The sequence below is a fragment of the Portunus trituberculatus genome, chromosome 41 (genome assembly GCF_017591435.1).
Source record: "Portunus trituberculatus isolate SZX2019 chromosome 41, ASM1759143v1, whole genome shotgun sequence".
Classification (NCBI taxonomy): Eukaryota; Metazoa; Arthropoda; class Malacostraca; order Decapoda; family Portunidae; genus Portunus; species Portunus trituberculatus.
Genome location: NC_059295.1, coordinates 36,095,539 through 36,113,038, shown reverse-complemented (window position 1 = coordinate 36,113,038; position 17,500 = coordinate 36,095,539). Strand labels below are relative to the sequence as shown.

General features: G+C 39.6%; 1 long non-coding RNA gene and 1 other non-coding gene across 2 annotated transcripts in view; one reads left to right on the top strand and one right to left on the bottom strand.

Annotated features, from left to right (window-relative positions):
• Positions 1–17,500, bottom strand: part of LOC123517051 — a 175,754-nt gene that overhangs the window by 145,437 nt on the left and 12,817 nt on the right. The window lies entirely within an intron of this gene.
• Positions 14,819–14,936, top strand: Trnal-caa. Its single transcript has 2 exons — positions 14,819–14,856; positions 14,892–14,936. It is a non-coding gene; the product is annotated as a tRNA-Leu (tRNA).

Here is a 17,500-nt window from a genome sequence, read left to right as displayed (position 1 = left end):
TGTTGAAAAATGAAAAACAGTATTCAGCAGGAAAAGTTCCAATCGATGTGTGGTGGTGTGGTGCATGTTAATTTATACCGGAAATGCAGAAAATATTAATTTGAAGCGGTGATGACTTCTAGGGGCGCTCCAATATTTACCGATAGTTCAATTTGTATAGAATAATAATTATTGTTATATATAAACTCATTAGGAACTGAGAACTAGACACGCATATTGTCGTTGTTTTGTTGGTCTGCTTGTAATGACATTTTCACAAGTCACTGCACTCCCCAGCACGCTGCGGACTCAGCGGGAGCATCAGCCAACTTTCAAGCATCACCTATCTCATCTATCAAACTTTTTTGGAGACTCAGGTCCTCAGACGTGCATACAAATCAAACAAAAGTAACATATTAGCCAACATTATCTTCACTATCGCAAACACACAATATCAATAATTTTATTCCTCATATGTAATTCTCAGATGGAAACTCTTGTTTAATTTGTTAGACTCTTGTGTGTCTGTGAGTTGGTGTATATGGCCTGATGGACAAAGATACAATCACATAGCGGCGTGTGCATGCATGGGTGGATGTGTGCGTGCGTGTGTGCATGCGTGTACGTGTACGCCCGCACGCGCGCACACACACACACACACACACACACACACACACACACACACACACACACACACACACACACACACACGTGTTGTGAGGAACGGCTGTCTATAGAAACATGATAGTCTTCAATAAATATTGGGATCTTCGATATATTCCTCCCCTCCACGGTTTATGGGGTTGAGGTGTGCCCACACATCACCCGGGGTTGTTTATGTACACGGTGCCAGCCTGACATAGGGATGGGAAGAGAAATGGGCGGAACATCGATGCTGGAGTAATGGGCTACCGGTGTGCCTCAGGTGAGCGGCGCTGCGGTCCTGGAGTGCTTATCGGCAACAGGGGTGCAAGGGACGCTGGGCCCACACGCTCATATTGATGAACGAATAGTTTGACAAAGTTGCTATGAAACCTGTTGTAGATAGAAATACACTTGGGATACCAGCATGCCTCTCAAACGATAATATTTAAAAATGTGCATGTTTATCTTATGGTGGTTATCTGTGAAGGTCTCCGTGCGTTAAGAGCTACTAAATCGACACTGGTGTATATCGAGTTTGTGAAGAAGTTTGTGATGGTTCGATATATATATATATATATATATATATATATATATATATATATATATATATATATATATATATATATATATATATATATATATATATATATATATATATATATATAGCATGCAACTTTTCATATTATCTCATCAGTCGAAATAAGAGTCCAGCGAGTTTTGTGATGACACACAGAGCAAAAATAACTTGAACAACAGCAGCAAACACACACACACACACACACACACACACACACACACACACACACACACACACACACACACACACACACACACACACACACACACACACACACACACACACAGAGAGAGAGAGAGAGAGAGAGAGAGAGAGAGAGAGAGAGAGAGAGAGAGAGAGAGAGAGAGAGAGAGAGAGAGAGAGAGAGAGAGAGAGAGATTATTATATTATTATCATTATTATTATTATTATTATAATTATTATTATTATTATTATTACCATTACTGTTTATCATTATTATTATTATTATTATTATTATTATTATTATTATTATTATTATTATTATTATCATTATTACAATTATTATTATTAATTATTATTATTATTATTATTATTATTATTATTATTATTATTATTATTATTATTACTATTATTATCATCATTTACGAATTTCTCTCTCTCTCTCTCTCTCTCTCTCTCTCTCTACCACTAGCGACTAGATCAGTCTTACTCAAAATTAATACTGAAATTTCCTTAACTTTATTGCTTTATACTATATATATATATATATATATATATATATATATATATATATATATATATATATATATATATATATATATATATATATATATATATATATATATATATATATATATATATATATATATATATATATATATATATATATATATATATATATATATATATATATATATATATATATATATATATATATATATATATATATATATATATATATATGTACACTTTTTTCTGGAAACCTATTGGCCACTTGTAACGAGAAACTGTCATGGGCAATGCGGCACGACAGGTCCTCCTATAATTGGAGAGCATCCAGCCAGGGGCACTCAGCCGCGACCCGCACCAGCTTGGCCTGCGTTACGGCCCGCCGGCTTACAGCGAGTGGTGCAGGGGACCGAGAAGGGTAAGCTAAAGACACTGCCCGACCCACCAATCCCCAGACTTGACGTTTCGACCCCTGAGGACTTACCTCGATTTTCCGGCTGAGGAGGCCGTCGAGCAACATCAGCCCGAGGCTCAGTAAGGACGAGACCACCTGAAAACATCGCTTAGATGTTGAGCTGCCGCTTGTATTTCGTGTGGCTTTGGCCAGAATTTTCAGCAGGGAATCGACCAAACGATGAAAATATATAAAGCTGATACGCGATGAAGAAATTCATAATGCAGCATGTCAGTGAAAGGTGGTCCTGCCAGTGGAGAGCGTAGTGCATAAATTAATCAAAGCAGCTCAAGAGTGCGCGCTCCTTTAGAGGCATACAGGAATAGGATGGTATTGGGAATTATAATTTCAAAAGATCGATGCTAAATGACCTTAAGAACTTGCTGGAACTAGCCAGCGGGGCCCAGTAGCAGGATTGTGGAACTTATATGAATCTTATAAGCCTGAATAACAAATAAATACTAGTCTAATCTGAGAATCACCAGAGCAATATTATGGAATATGTTACGTGATTATAACCGAATCTGTGAAACTACATTCTCAAACAATCTTTCTCACATGTAGCACTTTACCTTAATGAATCTGTCTTCTGTTCTCATCACCAACAACTTTTCCCAGGCAATGTTAGTGGTTTTATCTTCCCCTCGCTCACTTCTTCACATCTGCACCACTACCACCATCACCACCACCACACTGCCGCATGAACACCAAATTCAGTTTATCATTCCTAGAGCAGTGTTCTTCAAAGTTTATTTTTTTCACAACTCTATTCCATATTATATACTCCTTTCATGACTCAGTACGTATATTCTATTGTACCTTTATACTTTTGATACGGAGAATGACACACACACACACACACACACACACACACACACACACACACACACACACACACACACACACACACACACAGTTACTTTGATTTACTGTTTATTTACCTTTATAATTTGGCAATACATGGCACAAGAGTTCGCGAACCAATACTTTGAAGAATCGTGCCTTAAAGAATTGATACCACCCTTATTAATATGAGTACTACCATTATCACCACCACCATAAGCGCCATAAACCAGCAATAAGTACACAGTGTCGACAGCATCTATATATAATTATGACATCATTACCACCGCTTTCATCACCACCGCACGCCTCGTCGCTGGTACAGAATGGAGTATAAGATTAGTAAAATTATTTTCTGTGTCTACTTTAATACCCAAAAGCATCAGCTCCCGACGATAACTATTTTTCCCTTTATCAGATCAACCAAATCCATTAGTCTGCGCAAATAATTTCCACCCCGAGACGTTAATAGTAATGATAATTTTTTTCATCAAAGGGAACATCATTACGAGACATTCTGAGGCGAAAATATTTGATTACCGATAATGTGCGTAAGGCTTAAGCTCTATCTTGAGGCTCTGCTCACTCTGGTGGAAAGTAAATTTTATACTGATAGGAATTCTAATTTCTTAGTTGTGAGGAAGATGACGGAAGCATCCCGGGGGATTACACTACATATTTCAAGCTAACATCGTAAGTTTTTTTTCTTATTATTATTTGTATATTCATATCATATTTATTTGTTTATTTATTCATCTGTTTAAATATTTATTTGTAGTTTTCAAGGTCTAATTTGGGAAACGTTGATCATATGGTGTTGAAGAGGCAAGTATTTTTAGACACTGCTCTCATTGTACGGCAATTTTCAAAGACGACACAGACCCTCAGTGTGGTGATTATGGACGCTTCCCTCAACACAAATGCAGAATCCATCCTTACACTATCACCAGAAACATGAAATCATCTTTGACAACAAATAATATCCACTGTAGCCTGATCAAGGTACGTGTGAAGCAGAATCAAGAAAATATCCTTGAGCATAAAAGTAATACCACTAAAGAAAGTCGAGGAAAGACACCGAAACGTTTGAGAATACGAACTTGCATATAGTATTTCAGACACTTTATAGACACATCCTTGGTAAAAGTTCGTGTTCCAGCCATTTCTTTACGGACCGGCCTTGCTTTCATGCCTTTAAAATCACCAGCGTCGCAGCCAGAATCCAGTGTATAAGTGCAGTGAGTTAAGGATCCCAGCCGTTCCTCGTGACGGGATGGGAGCCTCGTGCTGAAGGGGCTCGTATCTGAGTGCACCGTCGGCTCCCGGTTCAGGTGTGCTCGCGGGTTATCGCCATTCGGGTGTTACCTTTATCTTTCGGCGTGCTGCGGGGCTTTTAGGGGGGAGTCTGACCCGTCCCGATGGTCTGGCACAGTATTGTTTACTTGGTTTAGTATTACTCTCTTCTTTTACTGGGGTGTGTTTTCGTGTCTATATCCTCACTTCCGCCGTCCGACTCGTCCACACCTTCACACTCCTTCTGTATCGTGTGCCTGGTTTAGTATTATTCTGTTTTTCAGTGGTGCGTGTTTTTTCCGAGTCTTTTCTCTATTCTGAAATGTGTCGATCTCTTACCACTACTATTTTCAAAAGCCAAGGAGATGATTCGAGCGGTTCTCAAGCATGTTTCTTTGTTAATAATGTAGTCGTCTTGTTAATGTCACTATAACTATACAAAAAAAGACAAAAAAAAGAATCCGATATAAAAACTCTTGTAGCTTTCCTCAACCTTTTTGAATGCAATGGACGTGCGGCACATAAGTGTTTCAGAATAGGATCCTTTATCCCAACTCCTCCTCCTCCTCCTCCTCCTCCTCCTCCTCCTCCTCCTTCACCTTCACTTCCCCCTTCACCTCCGCCTTCACCTCCGCCTCCTCCTCTTCCTCCTCCTCTTCCTCCTCCGTGCATCATCCTTTTCACCACCATCATTTTCAGTCTCATCTTCCTCCTGACATACTTTCCATACTTCTCCTTTGCCATTCCTCCTCCTCCTCCTCCTCCTCCTCCTCCTCCTCCTCCTCCTCCTCCTCCTCCTCCTCCACCACTAACACCACCTCCTCCTCTTCCACCACTACTACCACCTCCTTCTCCTCCTTCTCTTTCTCCTCCTCCTCCATTGTCGTGCCTGTGATGGATGTCCTCGGTGCATCATGAGGACAGCACGCGCCTAATAATTTACATGCTTTCGCTGATTACTTTCTCTGCCACATAAATCATCTCATCTTCCTCTTGAAGTCACGCGCTCCTCTACTGTGCCGGATCTTCTGTGTATGCATCGTATTCAGAAACTCTCTTCTCTATCACTACGAACATTCTCAAAGGTATTAAGGATTAGTTGGATTTTTAAGTGTTTCTCTTTTTATTACCGCTTTTTTATTTGTTTCGAGAACCGTAAATTATACCCTTATAAACACTTGTAACTTCAGCTAAAGCGTTCTGAAAGTTGTTGCGTTGAAGGGAATGTTTCACTGAGGCTGGAGACAAAAGGTAACATGGCTATTTCTACACGCCTCAAATTCATGTCTACCTGTCATCAGAACTTAGCTGTCTATTTATCTTTAGCTGTCTATTTATCTTTCCTTTGTTTCAATGTCGTTGCTCTCATTTGGAAATCTGTTTGTAATTCTGGTTTGTTACTATTTACAGTTTTCACCTATTATAAAGGTATTATCTACTTTTGGAATGAAAGCTTCCTGTCAGTCCTTTACGATAAAATATCTTTAATCTCTTCACATTAAAATGCTTGTCAACTACACACACACACACACACACACACACACACACACACACACACACACACTACACACTATGACATTTCTACTAAACTGACCTTTATAATGCTTGGCCGAGTCTTTTACAGCATTAGCGGTGATGTGATATGATGTAATTAAAATGTAACTATTGTGGTGCGTATGGAACTTATATTACGCGTAACAGAACTAAAGATTGATTTATATACAGAGAGAGAGAGAGAGAGAGAGAGAGAGAGAGAGAGAGAGAGAGAGAGAGAGAGAGAGAGAGAGAGAGAGAGAGAGAGAGAGAGAGAGAGAGAGAGAGAGAGAGAGAGAGAGAGAGAGAGAGAGTGTGTGTGTGTGTGTGTGTGTGTGTGTGTGTGTGTGTGTGTGTGTGTGTGTGTGTGTGTGTGTGTGTGTGTGTGTGTGTGTGTGTGTGTGTTTGTTTGTGTCGAGTTGTCTATCTGGTGTCTGCGTATAGGTGTTTTCAGTGGGTTCGTTGTCTGGTATATCTAGGGGAGTCAATTGAATTGTCGCAAATCATGTTTCACGATTGTGATGAGCGTTTTCATTTAGAATTTGCCGAACAGAGCATCGCAACCGCTGAACACTTTTCATTATCGCTTCTCCATTCATACCGGAAAAAGTCAGGCGCTGTTGAGGTTTTAATTACTCATTTGGAAGATAAAACACTTCGGGAGTAAAATAGCACAGTATATGCCTTTATATTTCCAATTAACAAACAGAGCCTTTCAATGTAAAATGATAAATGGTGTTTGTTGTTCAGTCCATATTTTTTTCAATATTACAATATCGCTGATGACATAACACACTTCCACACACCTACCCACCCACCCATCCCAACCTGGAATGTTCCGGTATCTGCCACTGTCGTGTTTATAACACTCAAAAAGTTTGGGAATCCACGATTTTCAATGTATTTTCTCGCACATAACGCACAAAGTTAGTGATGTTAGTGCTTACACAATTTGATTAATATTTTACGCATCATCATTATCATTGGCATTATCATCATGGCTATTTTCGATATCAACGTTACGTTTTCTTGAGCTCTCTGATAACCGTTTTGTGTGCGTGTGTCAACTCAGACGAAGACACGTCACACCGCTCACGCTTAGGCAAATCTGTCAAGACTCGTCTTTAAAGGGCCTTTGTATCATCTTTCTTCTTACCACCTTCTTTCAGCCTCACCACCGCCTCTTGCTACACACACTTGCTGGCGACTTGCCCTCAACAACACCTCGGCCGCCACTTCCAGGCTCCCCCGATCTGACTTGCCTGAGGAAAAGCCTAAAAGATCAAGGGCTTCCATTTTGGTGCTATGGCTCACCGTTTCCCTCGAGGCTTTACTGTGCGCACCAGGAGCCTCAGCCCCGTCTACGCTCTGTTTGCCAAGATTTGTGTGGTGTGTAGCAGACAGCGAGCTCCGAGTCGCACAGGTACAGACAGGTGAATGTGCTGACGATTTGTTTGCCGCTTGATCGAGTTCCTGCGTCGGTGTGTTAAGCGTTTCGCTTGGGAAGGCCGGCAGTACGGGGAGGAGAGAAGGGTTAGCGTATACCTTCTTTGTTAGATGGGTGACTTTCAGTGTCTTTAGAGATTTTGTGTCTGACTCGTGTTAAATTTCATTTGACGAGTCTATTCATATTCTCTCTCTCTCTCTCTCTCTCTCTCTCTCTCTCTCTCTCTCTCTCTCTTAATCCAGTGCCGATGGAGTCTCTCTCTCTCTCTCTCTCTCTCTCTCTCTCTCTCTCTCTCTCTCTCTCTCTCTCTCTCTCTCTCTCACACTCTCTCTTAACCCAGTGCCGATGGAGTCACGAGTCCTCAACTTAGCTTTGTGAGATTCCGATAGAGTAACAGTGGAAATAACAAGTTGCAGAAATAATGCTGGGGCTCGCTGGCTAAGTCGCCTATTTCGTACGATCTAAGTTGAGTGAAAAGTTTGATGAGTTAGCTCGGGGAAAAAGGCGTCGGACACGAACTGTTTCGAAATTTCAAATTAATCCGGATTATCTTAGTTGTTAGGAGGAGAGAGAGAAGCTCGAGCCTCCACTGAACCCTGCATGAGAGAGCCAGCCTCCATCTCCTCCTCCTCCTCCTCCTCCTCCTTCTGCCGTCCACTGCTTACTTCAGGCATGATGTTTACTCTTGGTGTTAGGGTTGTAGTTATACTAGAAGCAGTAGCAGCAGCAGCAGCAGCAGCAACAACAGAAGTAACAGTAGTAGTAGTAGTAGTAGTAGTAGTAGTAGTAGTAGTAGTAGTAGTAGTAGTAGTAGCAGTAGCAGCAGTAGTAGCAGTAGTAGCAGCAGCAGTATCAGAAGTAGAATTAGAAGTAGAAGTAGAAGCAGAAATAAAAGTAAAAGTAGTGGTAACATTAGTAACAGTATTATTATTACTATTACTACTATTAGTAGTAGTAGTAGTAGCAGTAGCAGTAGCAGCAGTAGTAGCAGCAGCAGCAGCAGCAGTGGCAGTAGCAGCAGTAGCAGTAGCAGTAGCAGTAGTAGCAGTGGTAGTAGTAGTAGTAGTAGTAGTAGTAGTAGTGGTAGTAGTAGTAAAAGTAGTAGTAGTAGTAGTAGTAGTAGTAGTAGTAGTAGTAGTAGTAGTAGTAGTAGAAGGAACACCAATGGCAGCAGCAGTAGCAATAACAGATGCAGCGACATTAATAGTACTCATTACGGTAGTTGATTGTTATTGTCATCTTTTTTGTTGATATTTGTTGTTGTTGTTGTTCTTGTTGTTGTTGTCATAGTTTTTTTTGTTATTGCTGTTATTATTATTATCACTATTATTATCATTATTACTATTATTATCATTATTATTATTATTATTATTATTATTATCATTGGTGGTGGTGGTGGTGGTGGTGGTTACTTGAAACAAAGAAGGTGATTTCATAACGTGGTTTCTTGTTGCCCGAGGAAGTGAACCGCTAACTCCCATTTTCTCTCTGGATGATCCCTCACCGTCTGTCTGTTCATTTGATTTCCACATAACCTCATTAAAGTAAAGTCGAGTGTCATTAACTTTAACTCTAATTTACTCATCATTTTCGATACAATTGACGAGTAAAATAATGGTTTTCACGTTTTCATAACAATAAATGCCGTAAAATTTCAAGTAATGATTAATAATTTAAATGATTAATAAGTTTCTGTCTCCTTCCTTGCGCCTCTTGTCTCCTAACTATGCTCTTTCCTTCCCTCTCCCTCTCCGCCTTTATTTTTCCCCCACCTTTGCGTTTTCTTATTCTCTATCCTCTTTGGTCTTCCCTCATCCGCTACCGACATAATTAACAGAAATCCGTTTGAAAAGAAAGTTCGCTTCTACAGGAAAGTTTCACGTCGTTCGTGTGCGATGAGATGGAAAATGCGGGTTTAGTGTTATTTCTACCCGGGGCAACGCAGGGACCAGATACTGTTTCCTCAATAAGCTTTGGAATAGGTAAAATTTTTCTCCCAGTAGTGTGTGTGTGTGTGTGTGTGTGTGTGTGTGTGTGTGTGTGTGTGTGTGTGTGTGTGTGTGTGTGTGTGTTGGATAAGGATGAGGAGGAGGAGGAAGAGGAGAATAAAAGAAGAGAAAACTATAATTCCCACCGCCTGGAAATTGGTTGAGTGCAAGAACCATCTCATGAATAAAAATTTCCCTGGAAAGCCGAGGTGATCGAGGGGTTACCTGGCGAACGGTAGGAAGAAAATCCACTCCCTTTCTCTTTTCACCTGGACTAATTTCCCTTGAGCTGATCATACTCCCTTTTAGTTTGCCCTTCCCTCTTGCCTCCGTCAGCAGAATAGATAAAGAAAAATAAATAAAAAAAATACTTACGTAACAAGCTTAAAATTGATTGAAGAAGTGGCGTATTTGTTAAATCAGAGAAACATGGATCTGAAGAGCAAGTGTTAGGCAGCTCACCTCCCCATTACAAATATCCCATGTAGTTTTAACAGAGCCTATCCTTTAATCATTTGCTTACCATCACAACCTCCACCACCTGAAGGGGATGCGAGAACCAGTAACGTGGGAGAAGCAAAGGTCGGGAAGTCTGAAGGGTGGGAGAGGGGAGAGGTTGCCGCCATCTTTCTCTAGAGTCAGGGCTCAGGTGTGGCTTGAGAGGCTCACTTGATAAACGCTGACGCGATACCGAGGAATCAACAAAGGTCTTAGAATGAGTTTGAGAAAATTCCCTTTCGTTTCGTTCTTTTCATTCTTAGCTTTCGATGGCGGAAGAAAAGGAGGATGGTCGTTTTTCTGTCTTCCATGCCTGGCGAGAGAGAGAGAGAGAGAGAGAGAGAGAGAGAGAGAGAGAGAGAGAGAGAGAGAGAGAGAGAGAGAGAGAGAGAGAGAGAGAGAGAGAGAGAGAGAGAGAGAGAGAGATCTATTCCCATAGTGATAGTAGACAGATATTTATTATTCGAATATGGAGATGAATTTATTGCTTATCACGCCCACGAGACTTCACTTATTATAACACACACACACACACACACACACACACACACACACACACACACACACACACACACACAGGGAAGTGAAGCGCCACTTTAAGCAAGCGCTTTAATAATGGTGTTAAAGGTAACGGTTTGTGGAACTGATTGGTCGCTTACCATCTCTTTTCTCTGGTAATAACAAAAACAAAACTAGGACAGAGAGCAATATCAGACAACAAATAAACTAAAATTCCATCAACAAGTATTGCACAATTATAGTAAAACAAATGAATGTAATATTGATGTTGTCTTAGATATATGCACAGCCACAACCATCGCTACCACAACCACCACCACCACCACCGTCCATCACTACCACAACCACCACCACCACCATCACAACCACCACCACCACCACCGCCCATCACTACCACAACCACCACCACTACCAACAACAACAACAACAACAACAACAACAATAATTCTCGTAGTTTTGCTAATTTCTTTCGACCAGGTTTTGGGACAGGCCTCTTAAGTGGAAGAATTTTTTTTTTATTTACAAGTGTTTAATTTTTCTCCTAGTTAGTCAGAACCTCTCTTACATAAACAACAACAGAAACAAACACAAGCAATTACTACAGCAGAAGGGGCAGCAGCAGCAACAACAATAACACAACATCAAATCTACAAATGTATGTATATTTCATTAAATCATCCGGCGTCATATATCTAGTTTTACAAAGTCATATCTCAGAGGAGCAATCTTTTACGTGTGTGTGTGTGTGTGTGTGTGTGTGTGTGTGTGTGTGTGTGTGTGTGTGTGTGTGTGTGTGTAATATATTGTTTTCATCTTGTGTTTATAGTCGTATGAGCGGAAATACGATTATATATATATCATATGTGCTTAGATTGGGTTTATTGTGCTTGCTCTCTCTCTCTCTCTCTCTCTCTCTCTCTCTCTCTCTCTGTCTGTCATTGTTGTTGTTGTTGTTGTTGTTGTTGTTGTTGTTGTTCTTATCGTTCTTGTCGTTGTTGCTGTTGCTGTTGCTGTTACAGTTATTATAACTTTATTTCCTCCTCTACCTAATTATCATACTCATCATCATCATCATCATCATCATCATCATCATCTTCTTCTTCTTCTTCTTCTTCTTCTTCTTCTTCTTCTTCTTCTTCTTCTTCTTTTTCTTCTTCTTCCTTTTCTTCTTTTTTCTTGTTCTTCTTGTTCTTGTTCTTGTTCTTCTTGTTCTTCTTCGTTTTCTTTTCTTCTTCATCTTTTTTTTTGTTGTTGTTGTTCTTCCTTTTTGTTGTTGTTCTTCCTTTTTTTTTTGTTGTTCTTCTTCCTTTTTTTGTTGTTGTTGTTGTTGTTGTTGTTGTTCTTCTTCTTCTTCTTCTTCCTTTTGTTGTTGTTGTTCTTCTTCCTTTTGTTGTTCTTCTTCTTCTTCCTTTTGTTCTTCTTCTTCTTCTTCTTCTTCTTCCTTTTGTTCTTCTTCTTTTTCTTCTTCTTCTTCCTTTTTGTTCTTCTTCTTCTTCTTCTTCTTCTTCTTCTTCTTCTTCTTCCTGCAAGCTCTCCTCCTGCACATCTTCCTCTGTTTTTCGCCTCCTTTTCCTCCACCTCATCGTGTGCCGTGGCCCTGAATTTATGTGTCATCAGCCGCCTGTGTCATGCGTCTCGGTGGGTCGGCAAGCACGCTTCGTCTCGCCTCTCTGATAACGCACTATCAATTCGCCGCCTCAAACTGGGGGTGCCAATGGTGCGTGAACGATATGCAAAGTTATGGAAAAGTGTGATAATGCTTCTGAACACATATACACGCGAGGAAATTTTAAAGGGAGGGAATTTTGTAGTCCTAGCTTGTTTCTCTTTCTCTCTCTGTCTATCAGTCTCTTTCTACTTTTTTTTCTTCTTTTTTCTTTTCATTTTGCTGTTCTTCGTTAGGTAGGTAAAAAAAATGGCGTTCAATTTGAAAAGAGAGAAAGTATAGCGTTATTTTTTCTTTCTGTAGTGATTTTTTTTTCCTTTCCTTTTTCTTTTCAAGTTCTCTGTCAATACTCTGATATACTCGTATCAATGTACAATACTGGGACGAGGAATGTGTTGCATCACTGCTGGCAGGGCTGGGTAAAATAATCAACCTTTTTGTTGTCCAAATGAAAGCTGCTCTAAATTTGAAATGGAAAAAGAATAATGCTCTTACTGAATCACGAATATGAAAAAGAAAATCAGACCGTAAGTTCTTCGTCATGCATTTATATTTTTATTATAAAAATAACAAAAATTAGTTTTATGATGTTTTGTCGAAATTTTGTCATTTTTCTAATGTCATGACCTTATAAAGAACGTTTTTCTCGATATAAGTAAGACAGTAAAACTTTTAAACTTAAATGAAAAAAAAATATGAAATCAGTTAATTCAGCCTAAGTTTGTGTTTTATGCGTGCCGATATTGATGCTGGAATGATTTCTATCTATCAGCTAATTTTTTTGTCAAATACTTATTTAATATTGACAAGAACAATGCACGAATTTTCGAAAAAAAGGAATATTTTCTTTTAAAAATATTTTTTCATCATCACTGATTCAAGTTGTCTTGGGTTACTTTTCATGTCTAGACCTTAAAATACGATTTTTCTTTCCTTCTACAGTTTTTTGCAATCTATACATAACGGATATCAAATAAATGAAATAAAACAAATAAATGAAATAAAGTAATCTCCAGGAAATAAATAAGATTTGACAATAGTCATGTTCGTCATTTCTATTTTTTTTAAATCACAGGACTTGTTTTTTTTTTTTTAAATCAAAAGAAAATAACATACAAAAGTTTCCTTAGCTGTCCTCTACTAGAAAAAAATGATAAAATAAAAACATTTTCAGTATAAACGTAAAGAGCCATAACAATCCCTTCCACCGCCAGCTGGAGTACTCGCCACTACTGGGATCTGCACTTTCTCATAACAACATCCTGTAAGCCTTTAATGAAATTCGAAACAATTCATGCTTAATAGATGAAATGGAAATTCTACAAGGCAGTTTTAGTAATTGAAATCCACATTAACACCCTGCACGCGAAGCCGCACATCTGCTTTAAGAAGAAAATATCCTCAGTTAGAATTCATTAGGAGGAAGATGGAGGTCTGTATTAGTTCATGAGCATCCAACACACAACCACAAACAGAAATTCGCGGCACTGCACCTTCGTGAAGCACCGGGTGGAGGTAAAAACCACGCCAGAAAGAGCCTCCACAAACCCACTCACCCACCCACCCACCCACACACACACACACACACACAAAGAGGAGGACAAAAAAGTTAAAGAAAATACAGTCCAAAGTAATACCAAGTTTCATTCATTTCTCTACTCGCTTCCGAACCAATTAATTTTCGTCATCACGCCAACCCACAAGCAGGCAAACGAGCCACACACAAACCCTGCCAAAGCCAGCCGTCTCGCAAGGGGCCTGAGGGGAGTGGGGGAGAGGCAGCGCGGGGCGGGAAGGATTGGGGCATGCGTAGGGCGGGCAAGCAAGGAGCCCCAGTAAATAACCTGCAGCCGGCCAGGGCGTGTATAATGAAACACGGGCAAGGCGAGGCCAAGGTGAGCGATGGTGGCACAACTCCGACTGCAAACTTTGGTGTGTGTGTGTGTGTGTGTGTGTGTGTGTGTGTGTGTGTGTGTGTGTGTGTGTGTGTGTGTGTGTGTTTATAATCTTTCTTCCTTCTCCCTTTAACTTTTTTTTCGTTTCTCACTCTAATATTCTTTATGATGACTTGTGTTTTGTGTATGTCTTAATTCAGTACAGAAACTCATCATGCCTTTACCATGAGGAAGAAAGGAGGAGGAGGAGGAGGAGGAGGAGGAGGAGGAGGAGGAGGAGGAGGAGGAGGAGGAGGAGGAGGAGGAGAAAGATGAAGATGATGATGATGAGGAGGGGAAGGAGGAAAAGAAAAAGGATGCATTGAAAAACATAAAACAAAGATCATCAGGTTCTTGCAATGCCTTAATTAAAATCCTGTCTTGGCCGAATAATAGTGAGCTCTTAATCACCTTCAGCAGCCAATGCAATATGGCAAAGCTGGAGATGCTGCGCTCGCGTGGATAATTGAATTGGCGGGGAAGAGTGAAGGAAGGGGATGCTGACCTGAGCATGAACAGGTAGAGGAGGAGGAGGAGGAGGAGGAGGAGGAAGCGATGCATTAACTGCAGCAATATTAGCATCATGACGAGAAGGAAAGACGAGGAGAAAGGGGGATAGGAATAATACAGTATAGTAATCACAAACATCCTTTTTCGTTTCTACTTAAGGATACGCATGAGAAAAAAATTACACGATCAAATGAGTGGCATCCATGAGGATAAGAATGTTGAAGAGTGGTGTCGTGTTATCAGTCAGGGTGGCCGAGCGGTCTAAGGCGCCAGACTCAAGGTACTTACTTCTCCCTCGATAAGGGAGCACGGGCATTCTGGTCCTCTCTGAGGGCGTGGGTTCGAATCCCACCTCTGACACTAATTTTAGGTTGTACCAAAACGACTAATACTGGGATTCCCACCATTCATGTTGTTGAAATAGCCAGAATATTAATAATCGATGGAAAAAAATAAACAAACAACGATAAAAATACAGCAATGCAGCACTATGTACGCACCTGGAAATGTAATAAAACTTCGATAAATCTAATAAATTCTAAGACATAAGTGTTTTTGCAAAAAAAAAAAAATAGTAATTATAAAATGATCCACAGATACAGTGACTAATTCCACACCACTGGGCGAGTCGCGTTGTTACCTCCCGCGGACATTTATTAGGACGCGGCGTCTCCTCCCGCTAAGATCCTTTCAGAAACTTGAAAGAAATATTGGCTGTCACCTGCAGGCCACGGGTCCTTCCTCGAGGCGCCAGAGATGCAAAGCGACAAACACGATCCGTTAAATGTTTGTTTATTTGTAAGCTCTGGATTAGAAAAAAATGGTTGATTGATTGATTTACTGCACTACTCAGGCGCCACAAAGTCAAAGCCATATGATGCTCTGTCGAGTTAAGAATACTTAAAAAATCACACTAAATATGCACCACACCGAAGCACACCGTTGATGAGGGAAAGCACCTGCAATACTTAGTGACAGGAGTGAAGATGTTGGGAAGTAAATAGTAAAAGAGGAGTGAGGTAAATTGGAATTTCCTTTTTATTTTCCTCAATAATTCAAAAGCAATTACAACAAACTTATAATGCGACAACTTAACCCATTTCAACTTTATAATGAAGCCAGTAACCAGCTTAACCTTATTACAAATGACAAGAATATATATATATATATATATATATATATATATATATATATATATATATATATATATATATATATATATTTTTTTTTTTTTTTTTTTTTCCTTCTAATGGTCTCATTCAGGTTCTCTGAGGTCACTCAGACTTTACCTGGACGCTGAACGAATAATGCCACCACCAACAGAACTCACTCCACGCCACTCCCTGACTATACCGTAATTCGTCATCCCAGCAAATGTAAAGAGAATAGTGTGTGTGATCCGCTCTACATCTAACTGTCGCTTCGTCCTGACCTTCATAGAATAAACCTGAAAATCTCCGTAACTCCCATTAAGGCAAATAGAATCGTGTGTATAATTCCCTATACTCACACACATCCAACGCTCCTCTCTGCTGGCGGTCTATCCTTACTCTACCATAAACCGAAAAAAAGTGAGTCTAAGTATCCCAAGAAAAGTTACTCTGCGTCATTTTTCATCGTTAGATTCGGCAGATTAAAATGAGGTCGTGTCAAAATCTAATACGAGTGTCAATAACGAAGCAGTGAAAAGAAGAAAAATATTACGAATTTATGATATCAGTCGACCAACTACAAAACACTATTCACTTCATTAACTTCAATTCATCGCATCTGTCAGCCCACAACAACAACTTCTCTGAATCCATTATCACGCTGATTTTTTTTTTTTTCAGGATTCAAATGTCACCGTATCAAAATCTGCCAAAAGCAAACAATGAAGCGTGCAGCAAATATAAGGAAGATGGGAGGAGAGAAGAACAAAGGCATGAGATCAGGAGTGAGAAAAAGAAGAGTGGAGAGAGAAGAGAAAAAAAGAGAGGAAAAGGAAAGGAAAGTAAAAGAAACACCAGATAGAAAAAAAAACGAAGATAAAGAGTAGAAGACATCAAATTTTTACGTAAACCAACGGATTTTGCTGATTCAGAATTACAAGCTTAACATCTCTGATATTGGAACACATTTTTTTTACCTTGAGATTTGTATACGATTAGACCATTTTCATTGACATTAGGAAGGGTCTATGGAGGTCAGGAGATTAATGGCCACAGTTTTCACTATTCCCCTAAATAAGTTTCAGAGCTGTATAAAATCACCAAATAGTAAGCAGAGTGAATATGAACACGCATCATGGTACTCAAAGGGTTACCATCGTCTCCCCGTCATCGTTATCTTCCTTCATTTCCTTTTTTTTTTTTCATCTAACTTCTTCCTTTCTATACCATCCGTCTTTCACCTCTTTTTTTTTCTCTCTCTCTTTCCTCTCTCTTCCTCTCCGCGTCTTCGATCGAACAATACTAGACTCTACAGAATGAAATACTTAAATGGTGGAAAATTGCAGCTTACATTCATGGACCGATACGGAAAAAGGAAATTAATATATGTTATTTAACGCATGAGTTGTTCGTGATTATAGAAAATGGAATATTCTAGGCACATATACAAATGCTGAATATACGCCGGTGTTGGTCAGATGGGGTGACGGTGGCACGAACATTTTTCTTCTGTATTTTTGTTGTTGTATGGAGGTTAGTGAACTGTGTGGAGCTCAAATGTGATGCAAATTCCATTGTTGGTGACGAGATGCTGCGATTCATATAAATAAACAATAACTTGAGAAAATAAACAACGCAAACAATATGAAAAAAAAAAATTACTACTACTACTACTACTACTACTACTACTACTACTAAAACTATTACTACTGCTGCTATTAGTACTACTACTACTACTACTACTACTACTACTACTATTACTACTACTACTAT